The sequence below is a fragment of the Argiope bruennichi genome, chromosome 2 (assembly GCF_947563725.1).
Source record: "Argiope bruennichi chromosome 2, qqArgBrue1.1, whole genome shotgun sequence".
NCBI lineage: Eukaryota > Metazoa > Arthropoda > Arachnida > Araneae > Araneidae > Argiope > Argiope bruennichi.
Window position 1 is genome coordinate 102,365,449 of NC_079152.1, and position 9,565 is coordinate 102,375,013.

Sequence of the window (9,565 nt, forward strand, 5' to 3'; positions counted from 1 at the left end):
ATCAGAATGTGACAGCAGAATAATTAACTTCTGCTGTCAAGTTTATAACACTTGAGTATACCAAATTAAATTTCTAGACATTAAATTTTCTTGATCTAATTTCACTATGTTCATGGTAAGTGAAAGAGACGAAATTAGTGGCAACTTTCATATTCGGAGCTATGGTTTCATCTCTTTTAGTTAGTCGCAAATTTTAATTTTTCTAATAATTCAATATAGTATAATGTATTTAAATTTCTTCTTAAAAATGTTCATTTTTCAAATACAGACGCCTTTATTAAATACTTTATTGCCCGTATTGCGTATAATCTAATGTCTCATTATACTACGCATTCATAAAATAGTCATATAACCCATATTGCTACATTTATAGTTAACTTCCAAAAAAATAAGCACACTTTTTCTTTATCAAATGATTAAAAATATTTTTTTCAGACATATGCTCCAACTAAAAGTTGGTTAGACTTTAGCTATTTTCCACAGAAGCAGGTAAATTTCACTTTTTATCTGTCTAGCCGGTCTTGGCAAGAGATAAAAGAGTACATTTAAGAAGAAAATCAAGTCTTGTTCCTTATGGTGTAAGCAGATACTCAGCCAAGAGATAAAAGTATTTATGCTGGCAGAAGCCACTGCTTTTCTTTGCTTTCATAACGATGAAATTTACAACAAACATTCCGAGCATAATGGATGTGGTCTCTTTTCAGAGACGTTTTATCTGACACGGTAAAAGAGGGATCTGTTTTGTAGTACAGCATTTCGTGTGAGAAAAGGCTAGTACATGTTGTGAATATGAATGTGATTTGTATAAAGGAGGAAACGATTTCATATGCAGCATCGTGCACATAATGCTAAAATACTGAATAAGTCTGCGATGTTAAGATTGTACCTGTCAAAAATTTCTTTATTTAATTCTAAGTAATTAAAAATTTTCAGATTTTTCATTTTACTTCAAGTAAGCATTTTATTTGCTTTGAAGTAAGTAATAGAGTTGCAGATGTTTAGAATATATTAATACGTTTTAAAATAATTTATAACATACGAAAGTTTATTTCTCTTTTAAGTTTTTGAATTTAATGTCATATCACATAATATATATATATATATATATATATATATATATATATATATATATATATATATATATATATATATATATATATATATATATATATATATATATATATATATATATATATATATATATATATATATATATAATTTTCTTTGATTTTATTAATTTTTAAGTTCTCAAATCTCACCCAAATTATTGAATCTATTCTTATCCTGTTTTGAAATATATTTCCTTCTTCTGGTGTTTTGAAAAAAGTAACGCGAATACAAATTTATAGAATATTTCAAAAATTAAAAAAAATATAGCAGATTAAAATTTATTTCTGCTTTAAGATTTCAAATCTATTGCCATATTACAGAACAATTTGTTGTATAAATATAAATAGTATAAACTAAAAATAGCATAAAGCTTTGTATTCATGTCGTCATGAAATTAGAAAGCAAAAATATTCAAGTTTTATATGGAAAAAGGAACATACTATATCAATATATTCTTTATTATGGTTAATGATTCTTTTTTAAATACAGCGAGATCTTTCTAAACAAAAATTTAATAGTATTTGTGCCTTTTATATTATTCTAAATTTATAATAAGGCATCTGATATATTTGATGCTATCGATATTTATATATCGGCGTATATAAGAAAAGCTTATGTACTTATCAGAAAAGAAATGAAACTTTTAAAATCAATATATAACTGTTAAGAATATCATTTAATAAAATTTGTCTTCTAAAAAATATTATTTTCCCCTTCTTATAAATTGCTCCCATTACTGGATTATTTTCATGCAATCCTTTTTTTTTAAAAAATTATATGCAAATCTCGCTCGCAGATCTCTGTCTTTTGTTATTTTAAATCAACTTGGATTTCAACCTTAGGAACAAAAGAAAACTGTCAGAGTTACATGCATGGAGCGTCACAATATTAAAAAAAAAATTTGAATGACCCAGAGATTAATTGTGACATTTTAAATATTTTTCTCATTAATAAAGAGCAAAGATTATAATGCAAAGGGTTTTCTTTAAAATTTTTAATAAAGCCTAAATTTTCGATAATTTTATTCATATTTAAACGCCGATTTTCAAATCTAAATATACACTTCCTTGACATGATGATCCTGTTTTGGCACGGAAGTCCCCACAGTATTTGAATCGTCATTTGTGAAAGATTTCTTTCTTTATAGCATTGACGCCTTTTACGGCACCGAATAGAGATGAAACGATTTCTCTCTTTAATCTTGTAACAATATTTAATTATAAATGTCTAAAAATTTGGTGGAAAGTTTATCACAAAGTCCTTATTCTTTTTATTCGAGAAGTGCTAAATAGCTAAATAAAACACAGATTGAATCATTTTGCCCAAATAAGAAAATTCATAAATGGTAGTTCACAAAGATATTTATTTTTTTAGTATACAAAAATATGATATTTTTTACATCTATAGCAAACATTGTTTCACTAGTTAATTCACTCATTCCATTTTTACTGAATTTAGAGTATTGGAAAATGGAATGCTACCTCAGAGAACGAAAGAATTTATCATTAAAAAATCGATGTTGCAATTTTGAAAATCATTTTTAGGAATTTTATATTTTCATCTGTGGGAGGGAAAGCCATAATGGACAGATGTATCGGACTTTCCTATTTTGATCTGTGATTTCAGCAAGAAAATGGCAAAAGGACGGAGGAGGGGAGGAGAGGATTAAAAAGTGTATTCTTAAAGCAAAATTGCGCGAATTTGGGATTATCGTCTCACGACGACGACAGAATTTCTGGAGCGAAATGACAAGCGCTGATGCTTTTTGAAAACACAAATTTTTTCTGCATTGTGGCTACCAAAATTCTATTAAGGGAGAAAGAGGAAAAACTATAAAATTGCAAACTGAGTTTCTGAGTTGCATTTCCCTTTTTTTTAAAATATAGTTTGTTTTACGTTTCTTCACATAGTTTTATAAACAGAAAGAAGGGGTATAGTCCCATCCTGTAGGTGTATCGGTTATGGCGTGTTGTAGTTAATCTAACGGTCTGAAGGAACTTGGAAATTCAAGTCCTAACTTGAAATGCCCCGTCAAAGGAAGTTTGGAATGTTTTGAATCGAAGGTTGGAGCAGAAAACAAATACAATGAAAATTATCTTCTCCTACTTTGGAACCAGATAAAGGAAGAAATGAATTTCAGGCAGATAGTTTAAATAATGAATCGAGAGCGGACTTTAAATTTTCTTCTTGAAGGAAATAAAGATTTGAGATATAAACACAAAGGACAATTTAAGTTTCTGAGCTATGTCATGTTTTGAGAATTTCATATGCATTCATATTCTTATTCAATTTATTTTCATACATTATATACTAACATATATATAACATACATACATATATACTAAAATAAAAAGAAATTTTTTAATGCAACCTTATTCTCTATTTAATGAAATTAAAAATTTTCATTTAATAATTCATTAAATTGCAAGTTATTTTTCAAAAGAAGTAAAAATGTAATATTTATAATTTCCAATATTAACAAAATGAAGAAAGGGAAGGGGGAAAGGGGGGAGGGGTATTTACCCTTCCTAACCCAGATGACAGTGCATCCCGTTGTCTTGAAAGTTATGCAGAGAAGATTTCTTGTTTGCTTGGCAGTCAAGAAAAGTAAACTTTCGCGTGGAGTGTGAGAGATCAGTAGCTTGCGAGGAAAGGCAAAGCAAATTCATTTTAACGATTATGTTGAAACCCAGCGAATTTCTAGTGAATATAGTAGTTTATGAAGAAAATAATTTTGATTGTCTTTTAGAAATATTTTTAACCCTGATATGGAATTTTTAACGGAAATTATATAAAAATAAGGTGTGTCTCGATGGGAATAAATGGATGACTTGTCAAGAAAACTGTTTTCTGATTTTTCTTGCGAAGAATCTTCCATTTTTTGTAAACAGGAACGCAGGGTATGTGCTCACAAACGGTGCAAAAGTACTTCTAAAAATACGTATATAAGGAAATGTCCCATATATTCGACAGAAGTAATATATTGAACCAAAACTGTTTTAATCCAATTATTTTAAATGACGTATTTTAAACTTACAGCAGTGGGATGACTTATCATATCGCCCCAATATCCTTCATATTTCTGGAGGGCTCACATTCACATTTATTACTGATTAGAATTAAATTTTCAGATGGACAAATGGCAATAATGCACTCGACGAGAAAGCAAATGATGTTAATATTGAGGATAAATTTAAATCTACCCAAGTGAAATATTTGATTCAGTAATTAACATTGTTAGAAAAAGTAAGAAAACATCTATGAAATGAATTTTGGCAATTGCTAGTGCTAACTAAGAACAGCGCCGTCAAATTACAACAAATAAGGGAAGAATTCATTAAACTATTCATTCGTTATTGGCCGTATTATCGAATATTTATGCGTTTACAAATAAAAAAGAGATTTATAACTTATACCTGTGAAATTAGGCATTCATATATTTTAAGAAACATGTCGTTTGAAATCTTAATTGAAATTACGTACGCTCTCCATACCTACAAAATCAGGTCTACAATTCTCTGATCTGAAATTCATTATTTAGAATTTCTGACTTAAATAAATAAATTTTTGAAAAGATTCATCAAATACAGATAGATAAATTGCTTTCCTTCTTTATTTCTGATATTTAAACAGATTGTCTTGAAATTGCTAAAGAGAAAATAAAAAAATATATCCATTTTAAATTCGGTAAAAATACATTAAAAGAAAAGAAAAAAGAAATTTGTAGCTTTCCTTAAATTGATTTGCTGCCATGAAAACATTTCCAAAATGTTAAAATATTAATTAAAATGGAAGTTATACCAAACAGTTTCTTAAAAGAAAAATTATTATACATTTCAGAAGATTCGCCGTTTTTCTAAACATTGAAAAATAGAAGAAAGAGTTGGAATATTGTAGTACAAAAAATTCAAATCAAATTGCAGAAGAGGTTTGTAAATCTATAAATAGAAATAAAACGGGAAACCCAATGAACCAATTGTCTAGCATCAACATCTGGTCCGATGTCGTCAGGTTTTGTGTTCCTTATGAAAACTCTTGCCATCTTTAGGATACCATGAGTCCCTGTCTTTATGCAACCTCCATTTCTTAATATAAAATGATTTGTGTCTTTTCTCTTTCTTAAAGAGAAAGGTATAAATAATATCACAATTAATACAAAATCACTAAATCATTCAAATGCGCATCAAAATTTGTTAATATTGTGATGGGTTATAACTCCTCAGATTTAACGCAGATGATTTAATTTTATTCCTAAATTTGAAATAAAAGGTGATTTAAAATAGCAGAAGAGTAGAAAATCCTCAGCGAAATTTACACGTGATTTCAAAAACGAATTCAATGGAAAAAAAACCCAACTTTAGTTCGTTATCAAGTCTCTTCTCTCTTAATTTGGATAGTCTTTCTTTTTCTATATCTTCTTTTGCAAATTCATCTTTTCGTCTTCTTTCTTCTATTTAACATTAATCATTTGTTTTCTTTCCTCAACAGTTGTCGACAATATTTCTTTAACAATCTCAGCATCATCCTTATTGTCACGGTTTGACATCGAATCAGATAATATTCTTATTCAGATACTTTCATTAAAGACTCTGCTTTCGATTTCTTGGATGAAAGGGCATTTGTTTATGGCGTAAATATAAAACTCAAAGCCATTCTCAAAAGTAAAACACAACCTCTTTTTATGAATTCCAAACTACATATACATTTTTTTAATACCGTTGCCAATCGGAACAAAACAAAAGCTGAAACATAGACAATATTAATAGATATAGAGAATCAACGCGACACTTATACTGGGTACTATTTATAATTGAATATTTTTAATTCCCGAAATCGTCATACTCGCTGGTATAAATATGCCAAGCGCTTCTGCTACAATTTTTAAATCTTCTTTCTTAAATCCTTTCACAGCATGAATTTTATTCGTGACCCTCATTGTATCCTGTCGCGTACGCCACTATTTTATATAACGTAGAATCGAAAAACGTCGTATGCTCAACAATCACAAAAAACTCGTACGTTATCTATCTCAGAATAGAGTTTATGTTTTGTATTATCTGATTGCTAATGTCACTTACTTTATTTATATCCCAAATACTACGCAATAAAGTTGATATTCTTAACAAAAGCAAGAAGCTAACAACCATTTTTTTAGATCGACACCTTTTAATTTTATGGAAAAATTACAACAGCGTTGCCATTCTAGCTAAACTAAAAAAAAATTGTAATAACGTTGCCCTTCATTTAAAATTTTGAATTACAAACGTAAATATAACAACTTATATGCAACTTATATATATACTAGCCGCCTTTGGCGACCAGCCGGTTTACCAGTATTACCGCTCGCTACAATTTTCAATTAAATATTTTCAGTAACTTGTCTCTTAATAGCTTCTCAAATAAAACATTTTTAATCTTCAAATTTTGATAGTCATATCAAAGTTATACTGTTGTTTAGATCGTTTCGTTCAATTTACTATATATATTTTCCTAATGTGTTGTCATTTCCGGTAAAACTTCAACTTTAATTTAAAGTGGAAATGATGAAATTGCCATTAATGTAAAGTTATTTTTTAATGAAACCACGCTTTTTATTTTATTTATCATTTTTATTGTTATTTATTTATTATTATTATTATTGAATATGAGTATTGCACACAAAATCGCTCGGTATTTATGTGAACTACAAAATATTTTTCATAATTTGTGTAATATCTCAAACAACAATTCAACAAACATTTCTCAGATTCAGCATAAAATTCAGTTTTTAGCTTTGCTTTCAAAAGGATTGAAATGAAATCAATAAAAATATTTTGTTTCGGCCTATAAATATATTTCAAAAATTATGAAGTCTAAATTTAATGCAGTAAGGTATCAGATTCTGAGAAATATTCTGGACACACCAAATTTTAAATAAATGAATGAATGTTTCTATTTTTAACGATAAACTAAGACTTATTTATGAAGTTTTGAATGTTAAAAATTTAGAAAAACTCAACATTTTCATAATCTTAGGCCAATTAATCTTGAGAAAACTGCGCGCTGATTGGCGTATTTTCTTTGAAACGATCGATGGAAAATTATCCTTTTTTTATTGAATAGTGATATCCAAATTTTCATAAATCAGTCAGTTTAAGTGATTGATTTAGTTGATTGGAAATTAACTCTTTTTATTTAAAATATTAGTGTTTCAAGAACATTTTGTTATTCCTGATTTCCACAGCAGGAGCTTTATGTAAAATCAAAAATTCGTTATTTATTAGAGCATTTATTGAATCAAGTTACATAAAATATAATCCTTTTCCATTTAGACCATTTTAGCAGATCTGTGTCTTACTAAAGGTTTACAAATTAGCTGTGATTGAAATTGTGACAAATTAGCCTGATTTGAATATATATCCTGCTCATATTAAACAAAACTTGCCTTAAAATAAAACTGATTTATTGGATTAATAATAGAGAGTGTAAAAGATCATAAAATAATTTTTCTTGAATTTATTAAAAAAAAATAATATTTCATATTTGTTTCATTTCCTACAGACAGGTGCCGAAAATTATATTTTTGCAGATTTCATTTCCAAAAAGATTTAATTTATTTTTATTTGGAGCTTTAATCAATGTGATGGCAACACTTTGAAAAAAGCTAATTTTTCCCCATGAATGCGAAACGTGCTCGTGCAGCTTAAATTTTATTTTTATTTTGTATGAAAAAAATTGTTGAAAAATATAGTTAAAATATTTACTTAAAAATTCATTAAAAATGGAAATTTAATTTTAAGGTTAAAACATTGGTATCATTCAAAAGATAAATTTTTGATCTTTAACTTCAAGTAAAAATATTTTTTGTGCGGTGATATTTTCGGAAGTTACAGCAGAAATACGTCAAAATTTCGCTTAACTTTTAAATAAATAAAATTCTAATTAAAAATTCGAAAAAATAACCCCCATGTGCACATTCCCGGTCTCCAAGGTATACACGTGCCAAATTTGGTAGCTGTAGGTTGAATAGTCTGACCTGTAGAGCGCCAACACACACACACACATTGAGCTTTATTATAAGTATATAGATTTGATAGTATCTGATGCGATCAGTAGCTTTAATATAAGTATAGAATAATTGCACGAACGTAAATGCCAATAGTTTTTGTTTAAAAATTCCATTATATTAAAAAAAGAGTAGATTATTATACTAACGAAAAGATGGATAAAGTATGCTCTTCTATCCTTGAGTTAATATAAACTATATTCTTTTTTATGAATATTATTGACTTCCAATTTCATGGAGATATGAATTGCAGGAATTTCAGGATCTACTCTATTCATATCAACAGAGCGTAATGTGATACGACATTGAATTGAAAATCTTAAAACATAAATATATTTTGGTGTGTTCTAAATTGTTTCTAAACATATTAATACATTTTATAAATTTCCAACTGTATTGCTCACTTCAAATCAAGTAAAAGAATTACATCAAGTAAAAGAAAAATATGAACGTTTTTATTTATTCACTATAATAATCAATATTTCAACACTGTGGGTCAGTTGCTGCATACGAAATTGTTTCCACAAATCACATTTATATTCATAACACGTACTAGTCTTTTCTCGCACGGAATGCTGTGCTTCAAAACAGATCCCTCTTTTACCGTGTCAGATAAAACGTCTCTGAAAAGAGACCACATCCATTATGCTCGGAATGTTTGTTGTAAATTTCATCGTTATGAAAGCAAAGGAAAGCAGCGGCTGCTGCTCACATAAGTACTTTTTTATCTTGGCCGAGGCTGAATACCTGCTTACACCATAAGGAACAAGACTTGACTTTCTTCTTAAATGTACTCTTACATCTCTTGCCAAGACCGGCTAGACAGATAAAACGTGCAATTTACCTGCTTTTGTGGAAAATAGCTGAAGTCTAACCAACTTTTAGTTGGAGAACATGTCTAAAGGAATAAGTTTTTAATCATTTGATGGACAAAAATTATGCTTATTTTTTTTAAAGACATTTATAAAAATAGCAATACGAGGTATGTGACTATTATATGAATGCGTTTCTATAGTAAAACGAGATATGTTTAAGAAGTAACAGAAATGAATTGAAGTAATACTATATTGTGTTATCAGAAAAATTAAAATTCTTAAATTACAAGAAGAGATGTAGTCACAGCCCTAATTATTAAAGATGTCACTAATTAAGTTTCTTTCACTTACCATCGATCTCCCGCTGGTGTTGTGCGGAAGTTTGGAGAGGGATTGCCAGCCCAGGTATCGTTCTCGTCTTCTGACCGCGGTTCAAAATTACGAGGCCCGTCACAAAATAGTTCTAGTGTTGCTTAAAAACCGGGACGTTAATATAACTCACCCAAGCAAAATACTATCGACATAACTAAATCTGGTGAGGAAAGTTTAATATTTCAAAGTTTAATTTGTGATGCTCAACTGCTATGAGCTTATT